General features: G+C 41.2%; 1 protein-coding gene across 2 annotated transcripts in view; it reads right to left on the bottom strand.

Moving 5' to 3' along the window:
• The window catches only part of lpar1 (lysophosphatidic acid receptor 1), a 100,657-nt gene that overhangs the window by 30,092 nt on the left and 45,481 nt on the right, over positions 1-25,084 (bottom strand). The gene's annotated exons all lie outside the window — the stretch shown is intronic.

The following is a 25,084-nucleotide window of genomic DNA, read 5'->3' as shown; positions in this document are numbered from 1 at the left end:
ATGACATGTGGAAGTGCAGGCAAAATTTTGATGTTTGTGGAAGGCTCCTTTGGGGGAAAGGAGGGGGGAGGTGTGGGTGCAGGTTTTGCAATTCCTGCAGTGGCAGGGGAAGGTGCCAGGAGGGGGGCATGGACCTGACCAGATAGTTGCGGAGGGAACAGTCTTTGCAGAAAGCTGATAGGGGTGAGGAGGGAAATATGTCCCTGGTGGTGGGGTCCATTTGTAAGGTGGCGGAAATGTCAGCAGATGATGCGATTTATGCAGAGTTTGGGGGTGCAAGGTGAGGAACCAGGGGGGTTCTGTCCTTGTTGCGGTTGGAGGGATTATGGGCCCCAACATAAAAAAATTGAACTAGTTTGATTTTGGAAACCTGGTCAGCTTGGACGAGTTGGGCCGAAGGATCTGTTTCCGTGCTGTTTGACTCTACGATTCAAGGGGCTACCTCCTTTTGGTTATTGACACATGCAGCAAGACAAACAGACAAAGCAGGGAGAAACTATCAATTCCTCATTTTGGATACCTCTACTAAACCTTCCTTAAGCCTTCTTTTCTCAAGGACAATGAACTTAATTGGAAATCCACAAATACTACATTGTACAAAGGCGAGGGAACCCAGTGGCAGAGAAGGAGAGAAAGGCAGAAAAGAAAACAAGAAAGAATGCTGAATCTGAGTGTCAACAAGTTTCCATTAAACAGAATAAACTTTCCCCCTCCCCCACCCCATGAAAAAAAGCTCACTACCACACATGTTGAAAATTAGTCAGAAAAGACAACTGCTGACTTTGAACCTATTTACCACATTAGATTAACTTCTTGGAAACATTGCTGGTTGTCTCTCCCCCTACCCCAGTAATAGCTACTGGAAAATAAACCATTTACCAAAATAAATGTAGATGTATTCTGAAAGCAGGCCAAAGATACTGGCAGCAACAGAATAAAACAAAACACGCATTTACCTAGTTCCTTTCATGGTTTTTGGACTTCATCATTCTAATCGAGGAAACACAGCATATAACAGTGCACATCATATGCCCACAAACAGCAATGGGATAATAACCAGATACAGTTTTAGTACTTTTCATTCTTGCTCCTCTTTGAAAGAATGCTCTGGGATCTTTTAAATCCTAGCAACAGTCAGAAATGCCTACAGTCCTCTGGATCTTTGCTTTATCTCCCACAATTTTCACTGTTCTACTATTGGTAGTCATCCATGAAAGGGAAGATATGGCCTCAATTTAATATCTCATCTGATTGACAGTGTGCAGTGCTCCCTCAGTAATATAATGGAGGTTTTGAGTTTTGATTTTGTGCTCATGTTTCTGATGGTGGGATTTGAATGCACAATATTTCAACATAACCAACAAACCAGCCTCTGCTAAAACCATGAAAACACAGTCATAAACCAAGTGAGTTTCTTTGCTGCGATCCCTGCACTCCCATCTCTTCATCAACCACATAACTTATAAATATATATACACAGGACCTTAGGTAATAAAATATCACAAAGCTTAACACAGCAATTATCAAACACATTTGACTCTGAAGCAATATAGAAGAAAATAGCTAAATAATCAGACACTTGGGCACAGAGTTTTTTTGAGGAAGGATGCAAAATTTGAATGATGTGGAAGTTTAGCGAGGGAATTCTAGAGCTCAGGATGGAAGCGGCTAGAAGGAAAAACAAAAAAAAAGAAGAGGTTGCAAGGAGGCCAGAATGATAGGAACATAGAGGCAAAGGGAGTGCTGTTGGTCTGATAGAATCTAGCGAGGGGAGAGTGCACAAAAACATGAAGATCTTGTAAACCACTGAGTTTTGAAATCAATGTGTTGCTTGTCTGGGAGTCAGTATAAATGAACACGCCTGTGGGTAATGAATATGTGAGAACTTGATGTAAGGGAGAGTTAACAATCACACAGATCAAACTAGGTTGAGTATGTATCTTTGTACAATATGTGTAGCACAGGAATAGACCATTCAGCCCATATCTGTCTTCAATTTTTTTGTGATGATCACATGAGACTTGAAAGCACATCTAGAGTCCCACATAGGCCAGGCCAGATGGAAGTCTAACACAAACAACAACGGTCACCATTTTATTTATTTATGATGCGATTTTCAGTTTGGGCGGAAGTTTTTTTTTAAATTCACTTTTTATTCCAGATTTTTACTAAATTCAGATTTCTCTGTTTGCCAAAGTGGGATTCAAATCCACATTCCCAGTCCGGGCTTCTGCAATACAAGGCCAGTGATATTATCACTCCTGGATCCCCTTAATAATTTCCATTTGGATCCCACCAGGTCCACAATGAGATTCATCAAGACTTGTAAAATATTTTTTTTAAAACGTGTTACAGGCAAACACACTATCAATTTCTTTTTAAAAAATGAATGTTTTTAAAATAGTGTACATATCTAACCACCATATTTTTAAATGATGCAGTGAAATCTGTGGAAAAGATTTAATATTTACATTATCCGTTGGAAAACTGTTCCTGCACCAAAAGTAGATTTTCCTTTAAAACCACACCGTGGATTTGGACATCTCTTTCATGTAAACATAACACGAGATGATGTTTTGCAGCAGTTCTCAGAGATGTTTGTTGGGAATGCCAACAAAACTAACACTGAAACCAAAATCTTTAAAGAAAATAAAGAGATGATTTTGCTTTTTGTTTTGAAATCTTGCCTGCAGTACTGTACAGATACCATCAAAAGCAAAGTTGCAGCCTCACAAACCACAAAACATCCACTCGGGGACAATCACAAGTCTCAGGAATTGCAGAGTACAGCTCAACCAGTCTAAATTCATTTGGTTTAAGCACTTTTCATATCACAGTTCACATCACATCTCATAGTTCAAATCTGCACTTCTGCCCAAACAGGAAGTCCCACCATAAATAAAATTCTTAAGGTGTTCAATTGGATAGATACTGAGAGGATGTTCCACAGGCTGGGAAATTGGGATGATCTGGAGAAGCCTTTTTTGGTGAGAATGGTGAGAAAATTAATAAAGCCAAAGCACAAAGGGATCTGGGAGTGCTAGTCGAGGATTCTCTAAAGATAAACATGCAGGTTGAGTCCGTGATTAAGAAAGCGAATGCAATGTTGTCTCTTATCTCAAGAGGGTTGGAATATAAAAGCAGAGATGTACTACTAAGACTTTATAAAGCTCTGGTTAGGCCCCATTTGGAGTACTGTGTCCAGTTTTGGTCCCCACACCTCAGGAAGGACATACTGGCACTGGAACGTGTCCAGCGGAGATTCACACGGATGATCCCTGGAATGACAGGTCTAGCATATGAGGAACGGCTGAGGATACTGGGATTGTATTCGTTGGAGTTTAGAAGATTAAGGGGAGACTTAATAGAGACGTACAAAATAATACATGGCTTGGAAAAGGTGGATGCTAGGAAATTGTTTCCGTTAGACGAGGAGACTAGGACCCGTGGACACAGCCTTAGAATTAGAGGGGGTCATTTCAGAACGGAAATGCGGAGACATTTCTTCAGCCAGAGAGTGGTGGGCCTGTGGAATTCATTGCCACGGAGTGCAGTGGTAGCCGGGACGCTAAATGTCTTCAAGGCCGAGATTGATAGATTCTTGTTGTCTAGAGGAATTAAGGGCTACGGGGAGAACGCTGGTAAGTGGAGCTGAAATGCGCATCAGCCATGATTGAATGGCAGAGTGGACTCGATGGGCCGAATGGCCTTACTTCCACTCCTATGTCTTATGGTCTTATGCCGGTGTTGGACTGGGGTGGACAAAGTTAAAAATCACACAACACCAGGTTCTAGTCCAACAGGTTTAATTGGGAGCACTAGCTTTCGGAGCGCCGCTCCTTCATCAGGTGGTTGTGAAGCAGGACCAGAAGACACAGAATTTATAGCAAAAGTTTGGTAATTAGGGATCAAAGTCTGAGAATAAGAAATCAGCCAATTAGTATTGCGACCAGGAGAAATTTCTTCACTCAAACGGTCCAGAGAATCTATGGAATTATGCAACCCAGAAAGCTACAGGTGACAAGATTTTTTTTTGAGCCTACTACATAGGGACATGATGGATCTTTCCATAGTAGTGGAATCAATGGAAGTGGGGATAGTGTGGGAAGGTAGGATGGAGGGAGCTGAGTTACAGTGTCAGCTATGACTTTACTGAATGGTGAAGCAGCAAAGGGACTGTTGACCATGACTGTACACAGACATATGGAGTAGGAGTAACAGTAGGACATTCAGCCCCTCAGCCTGTTCCACCCTTCAATAAAATCAGGCTAACTCTGACTGTAATTTGAAAACCACATTTCCAACCTTTCTTCACCGGTCTTAAAATGAATCAAGGATTCTGCCGTCACCACTTTTCAGGAAGAGAGTTCCAAAGACCCATAACCCTCTAAGGGAAAAAAATCTTTGTTAAATGAGCAGCCCCTGATTTATGAACAATGACTAGATTAGAGTTGTGCTGGAAAAGCACAGCATTCCTGATGAAGGGCTTTTGCCTGAAATGTCGATTTTCCTGCTCCTCGGATGCTGCCTGACCTGCTGTGCTTTTCCAGCACCACTCTGATCTCCAGCATCTGCAGTCCTCACTTTTGTCCTATGAACAATGACCCCCAGTTGTAGATTCAGCCACAAAAGGGAACAAACATCATTCTCACAAATATCCTGTGAAGACCCCTTCAGATCATATATGTTCTAACATGAACACACTGGCAAGGAACAAGAGTAGGCCCTTCAAGCCTGTTCCACCATTCAACAAGAGCACAACTAATCTGATTTTAACCTCAATTCTACAGTCCTGCATATCCTCAATAATCTTTCTACGCTTGGTAACCAGGAATCTATTTCTGCCTTTAAAATATCTTAAAATTCTGCATCCATCAAAATTCCTTTCCTCAAAAGGCAAAGGCCCACAACACACCGTCTTTACTGGGGACACCCATAATTTTTAAAACTATGACCTCTGGTGCTAGATTCTCCCACAAGAGGAGACATCTTTTTACACATCCAGCAGGTCAAGACATTACAGGTTTCAATTAAATAATCTGAGTTTTCTGAACTCCAGGGGGGTATAGGCCTAGCCTGTCTCACCTTTCCTAAGACAATCTGCTCCTTCCAGGTGTTAGTCTAATAAAACTTCTTTGAACTGTTTCCAACACATTAACATCCTTCTGCAAGTACAGCATGACCAGTTCTGTACACAGCACTCCAGAACGTGGTCTTACTAATGCAGTGTATAACTGAAGCATTATTTATATAGTGGGCTTGAATTGCCTTCGCAATAAAATCTAACATTATTTTAGCTTTCCTTATTTCTTCTACGTGGTGGGGGTGGTGGTGGTGGGAGTGGGGGTGGGGGTAGGGGAGGGTTTAGGTGGGAGAGGAAAGGAGATGGCATTCAGGAACACCAATACCAGTTAAGCGAGAGACTATGACACAGAGGACAAAGTTTGATGTAACAGTCCCTCATGGACGAGAGACATGGTCAATGCAAAGTCAGGACCAGTGACGTATAAGGTTCAGGTAGGTGCGATAGTCCTGAACAAGCAAATGGACCAGTCAAAAGCCACAAATTCGCAATGTAGCGGAGCAAACCATGCCCTGCCCCTCAGCTGGAACCTGAGGGTTCATCCTCTCCATCAAGTGTTGAGTCCTCAAAATAAAGAGATGAACATGACAGATGTAGTCGCCTCAATACCTTTGCCACCAGAAAAGTGAAGATATACTGAGGCACTCCTGGCATATGACACCACCTCCCTCTGTTTTGGGAGACAAAAGGAGATGGGGAGTGGGGATGATCTTGACAGAATAAACTCATAGAAGGCTTTTTTGCTTTAAAAAGCAATCAACTGAAAAGGGCCACTTGCCTTGTGATTCCTAATATTATAATCTTCCTGCTGGTCGACTCTCTCACTTGCAGTCCCATACGTGTCACTCAAACTCAGCTAAAGGCTCCCAGGCTCAGCCGCTCACAGAAACAAAGTATAAAAAGTGTGTTCCTTGAGAAGCAGGACAAACAATCAAAATAAACAACAATCCCTTAAAAATCAGGCCATCCTGCTAAAACCAAATAAAATGCTCAATTACCCAGTAGCAACACCATAACCTGCAGTCGACCAAATCAAAGCAACAAGGGGACTACAGAACACTCAAAGTATAATTCATAAAACAGAGCTGAAGATTTCAGAATTAAATGGTCAGTCTTGTCCTGCATTAAAGTTACGGAGTTTGCTGTCAAAGGGTGCGGTCTTGGCTCAGCATTCAGAACGAGTGAACATACGGGCGTAGCATGGGGATTCGTTGACTGGGAATAGACTTGCAGTCCACAATTTGCTGCCAAGGGAGTTTTCTCAAAATCATTACAGAGACACAGAGTCTAATGCCAATTCTATGGCCAAAATTAAGATGAATAACAGAAGGGAAATTACCTGCTGAAAGAGCATTATTTATGAGAAATCTCAAATGCCAGCACAGAATCATTTGTGGCCACGTTAGTTCATTGTTCTGGACAACTAATCCCCAACTGTCCAGCAAAGCAGTTCTCAAGAAGCATGTCAGTACTGAGCATGTGCCTAAGGAGTTTTCTAGTGACAGAAATCTGTAACCACAGGACTAAGGTAATTATCTAAAAGAATCAGATGTGACACAAAAGTCCAGATCTTCTGCGCTAGGAAGACAATTTCCTGCTGGAACGTAGACAAGAGTTGCATTTTGGTGCCATGCACCAGTGCGAATGCAGCTGACTCTTCAGGAATTACCCTGAAGTTGAAACTTAGAGGAACTAACATGGGAGAATTGGAGGAATTAAAACTTGCTCTTCCGTGTGGCTAACTATTGAACTGATCTCTCCGGACACACATGGCCCTCTCCACTCCCCCAACATGGATACCCAACCCCACTAGACTCACCCAGATGCCAACCCCCATTTACCTCTACACCCTTCCCTCCAACCTGACTTCCCTCTCAGCATCTCCTCACAGATCTGACCCTCCCAAAGTCTCCACCTCTAACTGGGTCTACCCTAACAACCAACTTCCCCCTCACTCAATCACCTCTGTACCTGCACGGCACCCTGTCCCACCTATCTTCTGTCAGTACTTATGGAATTGGTTTCAGAACCTTTAGGTCTTGGAACTCTGCAGGAAATGGTATGAAAAGCTGGTGTGGATTCAATGCTGAACCTCTTTGTCTCTCTTGACGGATCCCCAGACCACGATAAACAGCTGATACATGGACAATAAGCTGAATGGCCTCCTTCGACTTGAAGCTTTAACCCACATTCGGGAGAAGGAAAGGGCATTGTGTTAAAAATTCAATAATGGGACACCCAAATTGCTGCCAAAGCACGGTTTTACTATTTTAACAGATGGACTTGAGCACAGACGAACTTGCTCTCCAAAGACAGGCACATCACATAAGTATGTGAAAGAGATGCTGTGATTCAAATTTTTATCTTTTTCACTTTTAACAACAGTGGACCAAAATTTCCCAGAGCCGAGGAAACTCAGGAGAGTCTCTACAGCACTGCTCAAGGGCAGGAATGCCATCTCCTTCGACAATGTCTCATATCCTACACACTTGCAGAAAGTAACCAGTCTCCGACTCCCAGATCACTGAACCCCCAGGGCCTTTAGCCACTAGGCAACTTCTGGGTGCACTTAATCGATCAGATACTGATCAACAATCCCTCATTTTCTCCATCCACTCCCTGACTCCTAGTTTATCTGTCCTTCCATCCATACTGTCACCCTGATCGATGCAGTCCCACCAATCCCACTTCCCAACCATTACATCACCCCCATCTGTTCCCTGACAATGGCCAGCATAAATATCAAGGCCTACAATTCTAACTTTCGCTCTACTTTTTAAACAAATGAAAAATAGACAAACAATCGAGGAATAATCATACCCTTTAACAAAACGGGGAGCAACAGCATTTAAAAAAATGCACATCATTGTGTACACCTCATTACCCAGTCATTAAATTATCCAAGCAGAAAGATATTCCACATGGCATTCACATTGTTGTTTCCTATTGGTATTTGGCAGTCATGTCACATTTACAAAGTACTTAAAACCTTCGTCTGTACAATATTTAATTTTAAAAATCAGTAGCTAGTAAACGTGTCAAACAACAAGTTTACAGAAAAGTGTAATGCACATCTCAAATATTCACTTTTGGAAATATTCAATTATTGATAACAATGTTTCTTGGCCATTGCTCATTAACATACCAGGAGCTGCAAATTCCTTGGAACAATCGTACATGATTATTAAACATAGAACATTACAGCGCAGTACAGGCCCTTGGGCCTTCCATGTTGAGCTGACCTGTGGAACCGATCTGGAGCCCATCTAACCTACACTATTCCATTCTCATCCATATACCTATCCAATGATGATTTAAATGCCCTAAAAGTTGGTGAGTCTACTGTTGCAGGCAGTGCATTCCATGCCCCTACTGCTGAGTAAAGAAACTGCCTCTGGCATCTGTCCTATATCTATCACCCTTCAATTTAAAGCTATGTCCCCTCATGCTAGCTATCGCCATCTGAGGAAAAAGGCTTACACTGTCCACCCAATCTAACCCTCTGATTATCTTATATATCTCAATTTAGTCACCTCGCAACCTTAGATTAGATTACTTACAGATTAGATTACTTAGTGTGGAAACAGGCCCTTCAGCCCAACAAGTCCACACCGACCCTCTGAAGAGCAACCCAAACCAGACCCATTCCCCTACATTTATCCCTTCACCTAACACTATGGGCAATTTAGCATGGCCAACTCACCTAACCTGCACATCTTTGGACTGTGGGAGGAAACCGGAGCACCCGGAGGAAACCCACGCAGACACGGGGAGAATGTGCAAACTCCACACAGACAGTCACCCAAGGCTGGAATCGAACCACTGTGCCACCCTGCCGTTCTTCACTTGAACAAAAACAGCCTCAAGTCCCTCAGCCTTTCCTCGTAAGTCCTTCCCTCCATATCAGGTAACATCCTAGTAAATCTCCTCTGAACCTTCTCCAAAGCTTCCACATCCTTCTTATAAATGCGGTGACCAGAACTGTACACAATACTCCAAAGGTGGCCACACAGTTTTGTGCAGCTTCATCATGATCTCGTGGTTCGGAAACTCAATCCCTCTACCAATAAAAGCTAACATACCATATGCCTCCTTAACAACCTTATCAATCCGGGTAGCAGGTTTCAAGGATCTATATACCTGGGCTCATCTACACTACCAAGAATCTTACCATTAGCCCAGTGCTCTGCATTCCTGTTATTCCTTCCAAAGTGAATCACCTCACACATTTCTGCATTAATCTCCATTTGCCACCTCTCAGCCCAGCTCTGCAGTTTATCTATGTCTCTCTATAATCTACAACATCCTTTGTCACTATCCACAACTCCACCGACCTTAGTGTCATCCGCAAATTTACTAACCCGCCCTATGCCCTCATCCAGGTCATTTATATAAATGACAGACCCGAGACAGATTCTTGTGGTACCCCACTACTAACTGAACTCCAGGATGAATATTTCCCAACAGCTTCCACCCTCTGTCACTTTCAGCTAGCCAATTTCTGATCCAAACCACCAAATCACCCTCAATCCTATGTCTCCATATTTTCTGCAATAGCCTACTGTGGGGAACTTTATCAAACACCTTGTTGAAATCCATATACAACACAACCACTTTACCCTCATCCACCTGCTTGGTCACCTTCTCAAAGAACTCAATAAGGTTTGTGAAACACAACCTACCCTTCATAAAACCGTGTTGACTATCCCTAATCAACTTATTCCTTTCTAGATTATTATAAATCCTCTCTCCTATAACCCTTTCTAACATCTTGCACACCACCGAAGGAAGGCTCACTGGATTATAATTTCCAGGGTTGTCTGTACTCCCCTTTTTGAACAAGGAAACAACATTTGCTATCCTCCAGTCTTCTGGCACTATTCCTGTAGACAATGACGACAAAGATCAAAACCAAAGGCTTGGCAGTCTCCTCCCTGGTTTCCCAGAGAAGCTTAGGATAAATCCAATCCGGCCTAGGGGACTGACTTATTTTTACACTTTCCAGAATTGCTAACACCCCCTTCTTATGCACCTCATTCCTATCTAGCTGAGTTGCCTGTAGCTCAGTATTCTCCTTGACCACATCGTCTTTTTCTAGTACGAATACTGATGAAACGTATTCATTTAGCACTTCCCCATCTCTTCAGACTCCACGCACAACTTCCCACTATTATCTTTGATTGTCCCTAATCTTGCTCTAGTCATTCTTTTATTCCTGATATAGCTATAGAAAGCCTTAGTGTTTTCCTTGATCCTATCTGCCAATGACTTCTCATGTTTCCTCCTGGCTCTTTAGGTCTTTCCTAGTTAACTTCTAACTCTCAAGCACCTAGAGTCATCACATCTCATCCTAACATAAGCCGCCTTCTTCCTCTTGAAGAGAGATTCAACTTCCTTAGTAAACCATGGCTCCCATGCTTAACAACTTCTTCCCTGCCTGACCGGTATATACTTATCAAGGACCCACAGTAGCTGGCTCTTGATCAGGCTCCACATTTCAATTGTGCCCATCCCCTGTAGTTTGCTTCCCCGTCCTATGTATTCTAAATCTTGCCTAATCGCATCATAATTGCCTTTCCCCCAGCTATAAATCTTGCCCTGCAATATATACCAATCCCTTTCAATCACTGAAGTAAACATAACTAAATCATGGTCACTATCCCAAAAGTGCTCACCTACCTCCAGACTTAACACCTGGTAGGGTTCATTACCCAGTGCCAGATCTAATGCGGCCTTGCCCCTTGTTGGCCTGTCTACAAACTGTATCAGGAAACCCTCCTGCATACAAAAACTGACCAGTACTTGAACTATAGTTTTCCAAGTCAATATTTGGAAAGTTAAAGCCCCTCCATAACAACTAATCTGTCACTCTCGCTCCTATCGAGGATCATCTTTGCTTTCCTATCCTTTACATCTCAGGAACTATTTGGAGGCCTATAGAAAATTCCCAACAGGGTAACCTCTCCTTTCCTGTTTCTACTTTCAGCCCATACTACCTCAATAGAGGAGTCCTCAAACATCTTTCCTGCAAATGTAATACTGTCCTTGACTAACAGTGCCACACCACTCCCTTTTTTACCATTTTCTTTGTTCTTACTGAAACATCTAAATCCCAGAACCTGCAATCACCTTTCCTGTCCCTGTTCTACCCATGTCTCTGAAGTGGCCACAACATCAAAATCCCAGGTACCAACTCATGCTGCAAGTTCACCCACTTTATTCCAGATCCACCTGGCATTGAAGTAGGCACACTTCAAACCAACTTCTTGCCTGCCGTTGACTTCTTGCGATCTTGAAATCTTAGTTCTGACTTCACTACTCTCATCCTCCTGTACACTCTAACTACAATTTTGGTTCATTCCCCAGAAGACACAATAATATAATGGGAATATCATTGGAGTTGTAAATCTTGGCTTTTAAAGCTTGGAGGAACTTGGATTCAAATCCCACAATGCCAGCTGGTGGAATTTAAAAATACTTCCATCTGAAATTGTTTTTCTATTGCGTTTCTTCTCCTCTGCTTAGTTAACCGGGAAGAGTTTTAATTGAAACATAACTTGCATTTGTATAGCACCTTCCAAGACACTTGGCAAAAGCATAAAAGAGGCAAATAATGGATGAAACACCTTTGAAATTATACTGTTGGATAATGGTAGACAAATAGCTAAGTGATGGATAATATGGTATATTGTTTAGTGCAGAGTGTGACAGCTCATTGCTCTAAGGGATTCCTGGAGTATCTGAGATGCCATCATTCAGACGAATGCGATTACACCAAAGTAGGATTTACTTGTTCAATTGATTGTGGAGGATCCCAATAAACCATTTGAAGAATGGGACTTCACCATCTGTTCTTCAACTATCTAAATCTACAAAAAAGCTAGCTGCATGGGTGACTGACAGGACAGTGATTCATTGCAGAGCTGCAAAGGAGTCTTACAACTGTTTTAGCACTTTAAGTAAACAAGGCTTTTCTTAAAAGCTCAATTAGGAGAAGACAGTGAACTAGCCAATGTCTGTGTATCTCAAGGAAAGACAGGAACATAGGAAAACACATCTTGGGAATGTATAGAAAATTTCCAAAATGAAATATTTGCATTTAAATTAGAACTTCAGTCAAATGCTTCCATTTAAGATTGCAGTTAAGTTAGAAATCAAAGAATTAAGATAAGGGTAATATTTTTCTGAAGATTCAGTGGCCTTGGAGGATGTTAGTGGAAAAGGGGTTGACTTTTTCTTTTTGCTATTTATGTTTAGATCTTTCTAATTGATAATTTATTTTATGTAACATACTAGCGTTCTCGTGTTAAAAGAACTTTGACAACCTTATGCAAATATGTTCAGTGACTGACAATCATGCTAAACAAACTGCAGAAGTGTATATCAAGCCAGATTTCATTCTGAAACCAACTTGTCCAGTCTTACCTCACATCAGCTGGGATTTTAATATGCTGTTGTTCCTCTACATCCCAGATCTTGCATAGAGACACATTATTTTCAAATTATACTCATTCAGTTGCCTGTTCACTTTTTGTTTTTTAAAAAAAATCTATTTAGTTATTTAACTTTCAAACTGTTTCAGGCAGTGTTGCCATACTACTAAAACATGAAAGATAGATCCCACAGGTGTGTTAAATACATCCACCGCCCCAAATAATTAAGGGAAATGATGCTTTAAGAGCACCTAAATAGCAAGACTAATCAAAAACATTGGTAATTGGTACATGCTTACAAAAGTTTTCAATACAAAAAGGTGAAAAAAATGTAGAAGATCAATACAAGAGTCGACCTGAAGTGGAGCCAAGTCATACAGCACAGAAACAAACTCTTCAGTCCAACCAGTCCATGCTGAACACAATTCTAAACTAAACTAGTCCCACCTGCCTGCACTAATATTCCTGTAGGCCTTTCCTATTGTAGTAGCTATTGAGAAGAGGTTTATCAATGCTGTGATACACATCATTTCTGCTCTCATGCCTTTTCCTATTTCTGCACAATGTCAATCCAATGTATGCATGGGAGAAGTGAGATTCGGCAGCAGTGGGATGCTTTCCAATAAAACACACCTTTAGCTGACAATGCTGCATATCTACAGTGGGCTGTTAGAGACCCCCTCCAGCCCCTGGTCCCACCCGCACAAACTGGAAGGCTCTGCATCAAGGCCAAAAGTTCCCAATCAGCTTCATGGCATCAATAGTAGACATGAAAGCACAGGGATGCCACAAGGTTTTTTTAATAATAAATTTCAGTTGTAAATAATACACATTACCTTGGTTTCATTTTATTGATGTGCTCATCATTGTTATTTGTTGAGATTGACTTAGTAAGAAAGTTAAATGTAATGGCATGCCTTAGATGCGGTACTCTGATATTTACAGGAGAATTAGAGATAGTTATTTTATTGTGTTGTTGCTTTCACACTCTGTATGTTTATGTTAGTGTCCAGCATTCTACTCAATATGCTGTGGGACATGACTGAACTGGCACTCCCTGTTATGCACTGTTACAGGCACTGTCCTCCAGTACATTGAGTAAGGACTTTGCCAGCCGGCACCAACAGACCAGCATTTGAAAAGCATACGTCCCACAAAACACTGATTGTATCCACCACTCACTCCCACTGCACCTAGGACACCACACCAACTGGACTCCTCCACACCCCCAGCTTCCCATCATACAGCATGGGGTTAGATACAGCGTAAAATTTCCTTTACATCAAACACTCCCTAAGGCAAATAGACCATGGATTTAGATACAAGTAACCTCCTCCCATGTCACTGACACACCTTTCTCAGTCCTAAGCCTCCATATAAGCTGCTATTCTGTTGTTTCCCTTCCCCTCCCCACCAACACCACCACACATCCCCGCCCCAAAAGACCTATTTGCCCTTTAAACAAGATTGAACCAGGTCAACATGATTCACACATGCCAGTGACTTTAAAAAGTGTCCTACCTTCAAGCTAAAAGAAAAGATTGCCATGCTAATGTGTACTTACAACATGCAAATGCAAACCTGTCACTGGTTTGTATGAGGTCCAAAGCATCAAAACCACCTGACTTTATCTCCACATTTCAACCCACCAACAAGAAATCAAAGATTGAGGTGGGGTGCTGAGATTGTCACTCCAAATGTTAATTTAACTGCATTTGAAGGCTCCATAAAATTAATCTGACCCCTCCACCCCACCCCCCACCACAGGAAGATAAGGGAGGAATTGACACCACAATCCAATCAGCCAAGACCTTATTGAACAGCTGAGCAGGTTTGAGGGGCTGAATGGTCCACTCAAGCCAATTTGCTCATCTGTAAAACACAACTGTTCCGTCGTTAATAATTGATCCCAATGCATATCAAGGATTGGCCCAGACACACTTGGCAGCTCTGTGATGTTTCATGCAGCACAATTACTCCATGTGTCCTTTCAATTAGAGATCAACTCTGCAACACCGGCCGTAAATCAATGCTAAAATGTGAGCACAAGACAGCACATGCCCTCTCCTCCTCGCAACCCATGATCGCTCAACAATCTGAAACTACAATTATTCAACTTCCTCTCAGCTTCAGGAATTTTGTTGTGCAGACTTCACAGATAAAAGATGGCACCACTGCACAAACAAGGATAGAATATGCATTTTAATCTTCGCCACATCTTGCTAGCTGGATAACAGAGACTTGGCCTAACGAAAGTGTTGTCTGGTCTTGCTGATATTCAACTAAAGGGCTGATCAGGACAAACTATTTCATGTTTCCAGCTGAACAAGGTCATCTGTAACTGTAAAAGACAAATGCCTTTTTTCTTCATTAAATATAGTTGATTTGTGACCAGAACAGGCCAATAAATAAAATTGGAGAGCAATAGAAACTGTGTGAAACTATTTGAGCCCTGCTGGAATGTGCTGCCTTCAAAGACTCAAAGGGTAGCTTTCCGAAGGGAAATTAAATAAATGGCTGAAAGGCAACATTTGGATTATAAGAGCAAAGAGCAAGGAATTGTGGGATTGTGGAAAGGTGGCAATTAATTAAAGCAGTTCTGTAATTAACTCACTCCAGCCTAATGGTAGAATAGCCTTCTTTCCCTCAACACGCCATCATTTTGGCAATTCAGAGCAAAATCCATCAAGCCTCAAGGTGACCACCTTCATAATGCAAGCTACAGTCTCCGCCACATCACAAAAATAAAATTCTGCCTCCTCAAAACAGTATTATGAGGTAACTCATCCTGTTACAGTAATCAGACTTTTATGTGGGGAAGGAATTTTATTTTTCAGCACTCCCTATTTAATGGAGGGAGACAGAATGTGGTATCACTAACGTACACCAGGAGACTGGACATTTCACCAGTACTCAAGTACAAGCTCGCACATCAGTAATAGCTCCTTGGGCGAGATCCTATCTGTACTCATTAACAGTAAATCAGGTTCTTCGGAAAAGGGTGGGGGCAGGTGGTGCACGTAGGGAGTATAAAGTAGGAAAGCTGGAGGAAGAACATTTAATGGAACAAAAACCTTTCCAATCTAATTCCATCTTATAACTCCCTCTTTAAAAGACATGCAAAGAATTAATGTTGATGCCAAGAACTGTAAATAGTTTTGTAAAGCTATACAATGTCATGAAAAATTTGGACATGGCCGAGTTTCTGTTACCGTCATTGGCAATGTTTGCAACTCATTTCTGAAGCATTATATTGTTCTAACATTACAAGGTACTTGGATTAATGATCTAAAATATATAATCACAATTATATTTGTACAGACTTGGCCCAATCTTCTGCAAATCTCCAATAAAGATTTTGCCAACTGTCCATAAAATGAAAGTGAAATGTTTTGAATACCCTTCTAACAAATGTGTGGTGCTATGTTTAGTTAGAGTATTTATTTTAATGAGTCAGGATTTTACAAGATAGCTGTGTTTTAAAACTCTCTTTTAACACAAAGTGAAACAGCATTCCATAAAAGTGGATGATGTGGTCATAATAAACAACTCACTTGGAGGCAGACCTATGTGATCTGATTGCCATGGAGAGTAACTCAGGCAGAGACCAACTGAAATATCAAGTGACAATTTTTACACCTTTAAACAGGAACTCAAAAAAAAAGAGAACTGCTTTTTGAAAGACAGCAGGACACTGCAGTATGGAGAGAGAAAGCAGCTACCAATGTGGAGAAGCAGAGAGGACTGTTGAGTATCAAATGAACCAAGTAGCATGCTTGTGTAGTTTGGTTTCATGTTTGAAAGGATGGAGCATAACTGACTGGCCTTTTGCAGATTTAAAGAGTAAAGAGTCACTACGGTGGGTTTTGCTGGTGAAAACAGGACCTTGTAAACACAGGCTGAGTGGACAATTTTCAAAAGGGGATTGGCAGCTTGAATCTATTGCAGTGGGGAAATAGAAGGCTGCTGGAAAGCTGTTGGTTACAGAGGGTTGTTCCTAAAATGCTACAAACCTACCAGCAGTGCAATATTAAGCAAGTAAATTGTATCTTGATTACAATTAGTTAGATAAGGCAAACTAACTCTTCTTTAAATTTGGTGTATTAGTTGGCCATTAAGTATTGTTTAGTCTATGTATAACTTGTCTATTAGTAGTCTCAGATTGTGAAATCTTGTCCTTTATTTTCTCCATTGTTGACTGGGATATTCACCTTATTAAAATGTTCTTGGTTTTTTGGAGGATCAGAACATTGTGAAAGGATTTAATCTAGCCTCAGATCAAAATTCACAGTTCAGATTACTAACAAACGGAGGGACGCTTGTTAACTGAAGATACAATGCAGACCTTCATTTTTAAATACAATATATCTCAGTTTGCTTACACAGGACAAGTGAAGACAGGAAGACCGAATAAAATACTCAATGCCAAGAATATAGTAGCCATCAATGTTATAAACAGATAGACATGGACTTCTGGCTGCAACCTAATCTCAAATTCCATTTTAGAATTGCAAAATCAGTTAGATTAGAGCTATGACATATATTTGTGGATCAGTCTGAGATAAGACAGTCTCAGAGTTACAACAGGAGAAAAGTGCCAAGCACAAAAGGAAAGAGAGAGAAGGGAGCTTTCCACTGAATCTTCAAATTTAATGCATATATTAAGCAGGAAAGAACTTTTTTCCAATGGAGTGTAGGAGGTTGAGGGGTGACTTTACAGAGATTTATAAAATTATGATGGCATAGATGAATGACATGGGTCTTTTCCCTAGGATGGGGGCTTTGAAGACATGGGGGCATATTTTTAAAGTGAGAGAAGAAAGATTTAAAAATAAAATAAAGTTGCCCCTCCTGTCTTTCAAAAAACAGAGTGTGGACCTTACGTGGAATGAACTGCCAGAGAAAGCGGTGAATGTGGGCACAGTTACAACGTTTAAAAGACATTTAGATAAGTATATGAATAGGAAAGGCTTGGAGGGAAATGGGGTAAGCGCAGGGAGGTGGGATCAGTTTAGTTTCCATGCTGTATGACTATCAAATCCTGACTGTCATCCAAACATTGCATAAATCCACACACCCATGTCCCCATGCTTCACCCTCTCAAAAGGTTTTGCTATAAGTGATTAGGAAGGTTTGAACGGAAGGAGAGAGCAAAAGACAAGATGAGGGTGGAAATTTCTAAAGGCCAGGTCACAGGAAATAAATGCTTTGCCTCAAATAGAGGAGTAGAAACATAGGGGGTTAGTGGGAGCAAGTCAGAGTTTGACAGGGTGGAAAGCTAGAATGCACCGAGTGACAATTATTAAATATAAAAGGATGATACGCCTTTCTATTGCCCATCGGAACAGCTAAATAACTTGCATCTAAAAAGTATCCTAATTCATTGAAATGTGAAGGCAAGGCAGAGGCATAAATAAAATATATAATATGACAAAAAGCATGTTCAAGACAAATAAATGTCTTCAATTAAACAACAAGTCTCAGAATTTCTTAAATAAACTGCAAAGTCCAAGAAATTATCCTTCTCCATTTTGAGGAGGCATTTGATGATGGGCTTGGGAGCATCTAGCACAACTGTCTCAACAACTTTAGCCTTCTCTTGGTTTGAACGAAGACTATGGCACTGAACTATATTGCTCAGAAAGTTTCAGAAATATTCCAAGAATGAATTAACAAATGAGACAAGTAGCAGCATGAAAAGGTGTCTTTTTTCAAAAAACAAACAGCCAAAATGACATGAAAATTTTTCCATCAAGTTCCCCACCAGAAAGACAGCCTGATGGACAAGCATCACCATCTGTCAGACATAGGAGCGAGGGACACAGAGCCAGAGTAAGCTATAATGGCAGCACTTCCTTGTTTTTCTTTCCTCCATCAACATCTGCTGCGCATCCCTAACAGCTCTCTGGAAGCTGGTGATGAGCCAACTTCCTGGACCCTCTCAGTTCACCTGCAGGGCAACACTAAAATAGTGCTAGAGCAAGTTCCAACAATTTTACCCAGCAATATGAAGGAATAGCAAATTTGGCCCACATCATGATGGGGTGTGGCTTGGAGAACTTGCAGTTGGTGGGTTTTTTTCATGCAGGAGAAAGTGAGGAGATCAGAGTCCAAGAGTGTGGTGCTGGACTGCCCTTGTTCTCCCAGTTGGCAGAGGTCACTAGTTTGCACTTGGACCTGCTCTTGCAGCCAGAGTACGGACAACACTGGTCTCACTAAATATCAGTCAATGCTAACTTGCTCTTTTCTCCCATTGCCCACCCACATCCCCCGGATGGTAGCGTGGGTGGCATCTTTGGCAAAGGGAAGTTGATTGATTATTTTAGAGTAAGATAGATGACCAACTGTGAAAGGGGTTGGGAGGAGATCTCAGGGTTAAATCATGAATATGGGGCAAAGGTGAGTAGAAACTAGCTTAGTTAAACTGGACGAAACACGTCCAGGTCCTGTCCACAATCAGTGACGTAAAGACAATCCTTCCTGCTTTCTTTTACCTGAATCAAGGTTCCCAAATTGAAATGATAAAGAGGACCATTTTTATACAGTTCTTAAAATTATGTACTCTATTTCAAATAGCCTCTTGGCTAACAAAGCTGGCAGAATGAAAGCTGCTATCAAATTTAAAATACATCATTCCATATTTAAATAAACAAAATCTATGCTGTAACATTCAAAATATGACACAATTCTCAGGTAATCAGACCAGCTTGGTAATTTTTCAGTATGGCATTCAACATGTTTAAGATCATTCATGCTCAGCTCTGTTCATACGCCCCCACTGATTCATAAATTTGTGACCTTGTTTTTTTGGCCTGTAAACCAAATCAATGAACAAGCGGTTTAACTGTGAACAGAACTAGTAATACCTGGCAAAGCCCTATCAAAAAAAGCAAAGTCAAAAAGTCTCATTTAATGTTTCACAACAGTTCCACACTGTTCAAAATCCAGGCTAGGAAGAAAAGGTAACACTGGGCTAACTGTGACATGGCAGCTCAGTATCTTGGGCCCATGCCAATGTCCACATTCTATGAATTATTAGCAATCAACGCCAACATGCTTTAAGGACCAGCCAAACAATTTAACACCACCTCAAGTCTTTCCCCAATCGTTTTCTTGCCAAAGCTCTTTGCAATCTGTACCCATTGATGGCCACCTCCAAACCATTTTGCATCACCCCTTCCTCCACCTGTGTTTCCGCCCGGAACGTTCACTAGAAAACAGGAAAGACAACCTGGAAAACAGAAGCTTGACTTTCTCTTCCCTTAACCTACTTGCCTTCACAGAACCTGCAGTATGCTCAAGTACAATGGTAACTTACCATCTCCAGCTGTCCCATCAGTAGCAATTAGGAACAGTAGCTGAAAGTATCTTTAAGAAAAAGTTTTCTCAGCAGTTTTTACTTCTAAGGAATCCAAGAGTAAAGGCCTTAAACACAAGATTTTAATGCATAAATCTAATAAGGAATTTGAAAAGGAATCTATTTACCCAAAAAGAGAAAAATCATAGAATCCCTACAGTGTGGAAGGAAACCATTTAGCCCGTCGAGTCCACATCGACCATCTGATGAGCATCCCACCCAATCCTGGTAACCCTCCATTTGCCGTGGCCAATCCTCCTGCACATCTCTAGACTGTGGGAGGAAATCGGAGTACGCAGAGGAAATCCACGCAGATACAGACAGACAGACAGACGCCCAAGGGTGGAATCAAACTAAGGTCCCTGGCACTGTAAAGCAGCAGTGCTATCTACTGAGCCACTGTGCTGCCCAGGAAAGACTGAATCTCGCTAGCCCACGGAGATGGTGAGATAAATAGCAAAGGTGCATTTAAGGGCTATTGAAGAGGAGAAAAGAATGTTAGTTAGCAGCACTGAAAAGGGTGGGTGGGGGGGTGGAGTTTTCATTAAATAATAAAAGGGAGAATCTGCTTCCAATGGCAAAAAGATCACTAACCACTGGACATACATTGATGTTTTGCAAAGCACTTTTACATAGCAAAGTCTGGTTTTGCAAAATACACTGCCTGAAGGGGTAGTGTGGAAGCAAATCCCATAATAAAAGTCAAAAAAGAGAAATTTTAGGAGGAATGTTGCAGAGCTGGGGAGAAAAGAGCAGGAGAATGGAAAAAAAAATTGGATTGCCCTTTTGAACAGCTGACTCTGGCAGAGTGAGCTCTTTCTGGCCAGATGGCCTACTCCTGCTCCGAGTTCTCATGTTCTTATGTTCTATGTTCTGCACTGTGTCATTCTACGACACTGTAACTTGTGGTTCTTAAACAACCTTCCATCAGAAATAATCAACATTCTGTCCTGAAAGAGGGTCTAATCAATCATCAGAGAACAGGAAGGATGTCTCATTTCCCAGTTTAGGCTCATGGTAACTTGTGGGTTCTACCCAGATTTGAAACAAGTGTGTTTTGTTCGATCTTCACCATTGTATTATTAGTGATGTCCATAAATAGCCATTTCAAAAATACTTAGTAATGAATAAGATGAGAGATTAAGTTTAGTAAACTGAGAAAAGGAGAATGAGGGGTTTTGTCAGGAGAAAACAAAATGCAGAATGACTTGGGCAATTTTTTTTAAGCAAACAGCTGCTGCTAAGTGATAATTAGCAAGTTAAAAATAAACAAACTACAAAGTTATGTTACAAAGAAAAAGAGCTTATTCAGATTGCCTGAAACATATTGCCAATGCCTCACAGGATATGAACATATGGTATACTTGGCAGATTCAAATGGTGATACTAAAATTGTGATATTGTTTTTAGATTACAAATCACAAAAAGATTTTTTTTTGGTCTGTCTATTCTCCTCCAGCACCACTATACATACTACTGGCTAAAATACAGGGTAAACCATTTGGCCAGGTTTCTCAGCAGATGGGTGCAGCACAGTTGAGGGTGAGTTGAGCTGATGTTCAGGTTTTCCTTTAAGTGTTGGCTTCTGTGCATTGGAGCCAAAGATAGCAAAGTCATTAAAGCTGATGGCATGGGACTAGGAAGAGAAGACCCCGCAGGTAATTTCTGAGCAGATGGACAAGAATGGCACCTGATAAATACAACAAGGGCCAGCTGAACAATGGAGGAGAGGTGTTGGACATGTGGTACATGGTCAACAGTGTCAAATGAGTGCAGCCATGTACAGAAGGATGAAGAGGGATAAATTACCATGGTCACACAGTCGCTTTTGCTTCCTAAGCCTTGCCTTTTCCTGATTTTGAGTAGGCTTTTGGTCACCCACTCCAATATTGGCCAACTTCACTTGATGTCAATTTTTGTTTGATAGTTTGTAATGGAAAAGGTGCCTTTGTAAATCACTTTCAGCCAATCAGTAGCTCCTCTGAACACAGTTGGAGGAGGAATCCTGACGTAGGTGTTCCATCAGTGTTTTTTCTCCCAGGTCATTAGTGAATGGCCAGCTTGAAGTGTGTTAAATCAACCTTAGACAAGAACACAATCTGTTCAGTTGTGACAACCTCTGGTCTATCCCCTGCCAAGACATGTACAAAAAGCACATTAATGTTATTGATTCAGTATAGAATTCTCAGTGACTCTCTAAAGAGCATCCCACTTAGACCCACACCCCCCATCCTGCCCCATAACCCTGCCATTTCCCATCAGTACCTAGCCTGCACATCCCTAGACACTGTGAGCAATTTGGTAAAAGGGCTTTTGCCTGAAACGTCGATTTTGCTGCTCCTTGGATGCTGCCTGAACTGCTGTGCTCTTCCAGCACCACTAATCCAGACAATGAGCAATTTGCATGCCAAACTACCCAATCTGCACATCCTTGGGCTGTGGGAGGAAATTCACAAACGTGGGGAGGACGTGCAAACTCCAGACAGTCGCAAGAAGTTGGAACCAAATCTGGGCCACTAGCGCTGAAAGGCAGTAGTGCTAACCACTGAGCCGCCGTACCATCCAAATCAGGAGACAAGTTAAAATCCCACCAAGACAGCTGGGAGAAGACTTTAAACTAGTTAAGGAATCAAAAGCTGGCATCATAAACAGTGAGCATGAAACTACTCTGGGGTGTCCCATCAGGTTAGATAATATCTTTTAGAGGAGATCAGTCACTTTTATCCAGCCTGGTCTAAATATTAATTTCAGATGCACAGCAATGGATTAATCTTGAGCAATTCACTTGTAACTGCACTTTGAAGAGACCTAACATGAAGGCAGCTCAACACTGCCTTCTTAAAAGGCAATGGGAAAATAGACAAGTATCTAGCTGTTCCTATATCCACAAAATCAGGCAGAGAGAAATACATCTTAAAAAGGTGATTTGGCATCCAGTGGGAATACGTACTATCAAGTAAGAAGAAGGGATGCATATGACTTTTTTTTAAAAACAATAGATTTATTTTGGTACAGGCATTGCAGTAATAGAACTGCAAAGCTGAAATCTGAAAACAAAGACCACCTTGAGGAATCATTACAACTCACCCTTTACCTCTATTGCTGACATCCTCAGCATTGGAATTTCATTAACTAACATTAAAAACAGAAACCAACCTCAGAGCTGTGAGTGCAAAAACTACACTTGCTAAGCACCACAATGAGCCCCAAGACTGAAGGAATTGGAAACAGTTGTACAGTTCAGTACTGCCAGCTCAGGAGACTCTAAGAAATGTGCACCACAATCACATCAGGAAAGGCATTATTACACGGATTAAGGGCAAGATGATATGAATCAATTGCTGGCAATATGCATCACAAGTGGTCAAGAAATCAATGGACCTGCCACTTCCTCACTGATCCTGCTGCCAAAGATTTACACAGGAATTTCCTGAGAAATTATGCACATATGGCGGATTATTTTAAAAAAATATATAAAACAATTAAATCAGCACAAGCTATCAGGACCCCAAGGAAAGCCTACCTTCCCATTCGCCATGGAAATTAAACACTTATGGTTATTAAGGACATTGGTCACATACGTCAAACACAAGTTGCTTTGGAAACTACAATCCTGGAAGTTTTTCCCTTTTCAATGCAACAGCTTCTGACGCCTTTAAAATAAAGGAAATTCAAAGGGTGCAGAAAATATCACCAGAAGTTAATCAACATTTGAATTTCCTCAGAAATGTATGCCATTGCTGCTCTGGAAATTACAAGGTATGATAAGAAATACGTAACTGTGTGTTAGCATCTCCAAGCCATTCACTAATCAGTATCTGCCATAAGTAAATCTGGATGTTGTGTTGGGTCTCAAAGTCAATATACTTTTAAAAGACATATTTCTTTATGCTTTCAAGGGATAAAGGCAGCATGAGTAAGCCCAACATTGTTATTGGTCCTTGAATTGTGGGGCTTCTCAGGCCATTTCAGAAGGCAGTTAAGAACCAAATCGCACTGTTGTGAGTCTGGAGTCACATGTAGGCAAGACTTAGGTAAGGATGGTGGATTTCCTTCCCTAAAGGACTTTAGTGAACCAGATGGGCTTTTACAACAAATCAATGATAGTTATTAATGGGGACCACAAAACTGAGGCTAGTTTACAATTACAGATTAATTAGCTGAATTTAAATTCCATCTGCATCACAAATCTGAACCCAGTGCCCCCAGAACATTAACTAGTGGACTAGTTAATGGATCACTAATCCAGCAACATTACCAATATGGTACGGTCTCTCCATCAGTGTCACAGTATGCAACCCGAGGGTATGAAGATCTCAGACTCCATCTTACCTTGGGTCATTTGAACCATGACAGGTGATGAAAGCATACTCTCTTAGTCACTGAGTAGCATAATTTTAGCTCATACATTGGTATGTTTATGAATGTTGCAAGAGAGCACTGTAATAAATGTCTGTTGAATCTTTCAATACCACACTATCCACACCCTACTTTCTGATATTACAAGGACTAACATGAACATTGCCACATCAGGTAAAATAAATATCCTGGTCGCAAAACACACATCACTGAAAGCTCAAGAAAGACAAACAGAACTGCTGCAAAGAATGTTGCTAAATAAGCCTCATATCTTTTCCAGTGTTAACAGTCTGAAAATTACCATCTGCCCAAATGTTAACTGATTTACAGCAGAATGGAGTACAACAGCAGATATCCCATTGTGTCACCATCCTGAACCAACTAACAATTCTTCGAAATGAAAGATGTTTCTTTCATCATATTAACAAAGAGTTGTGTTTGAAAATGCTGACAGACGCTGTTGTTGTGCAGGCTCAGAAATGTTGATCCATGACACTGCCTCACAGTACCAGGCATCTGTCAAACTGATTACTTAAAGAAAACAGCAATTCTTTTAATCAGTTTTGGACCACAACCAGACAATGACTGAATATCTGAATTTGTTCTTGGTTGTTTACATTAAATTTCAAATACTGACAGCAAGATAGACTCAAAATCCACAAAGAAACCATTTTCTGCTGGTCACCGAATTACACAGCATTCACAGTGCAGAAGTCGGCAATTCAGCCCAACTGGTCTTGAGACACCACAAGTATCTTCCCACTCTACGTCTTGTCACAATTTGCCTCAATTACTCCTAGCAGTGAGTTCTACTTTCTCACTAGTCTTCAGGTAAAGAGGTTTTGCTGAATT

This window comes from Chiloscyllium punctatum, chromosome 2 (genome assembly GCF_047496795.1).
Source record: "Chiloscyllium punctatum isolate Juve2018m chromosome 2, sChiPun1.3, whole genome shotgun sequence".
Lineage (NCBI taxonomy): Eukaryota > Metazoa > Chordata > Chondrichthyes > Orectolobiformes > Hemiscylliidae > Chiloscyllium > Chiloscyllium punctatum.
Note: the sequence above shows the minus strand (reverse complement) of the source record. Positions and strands in the feature narration are given on the sequence as shown.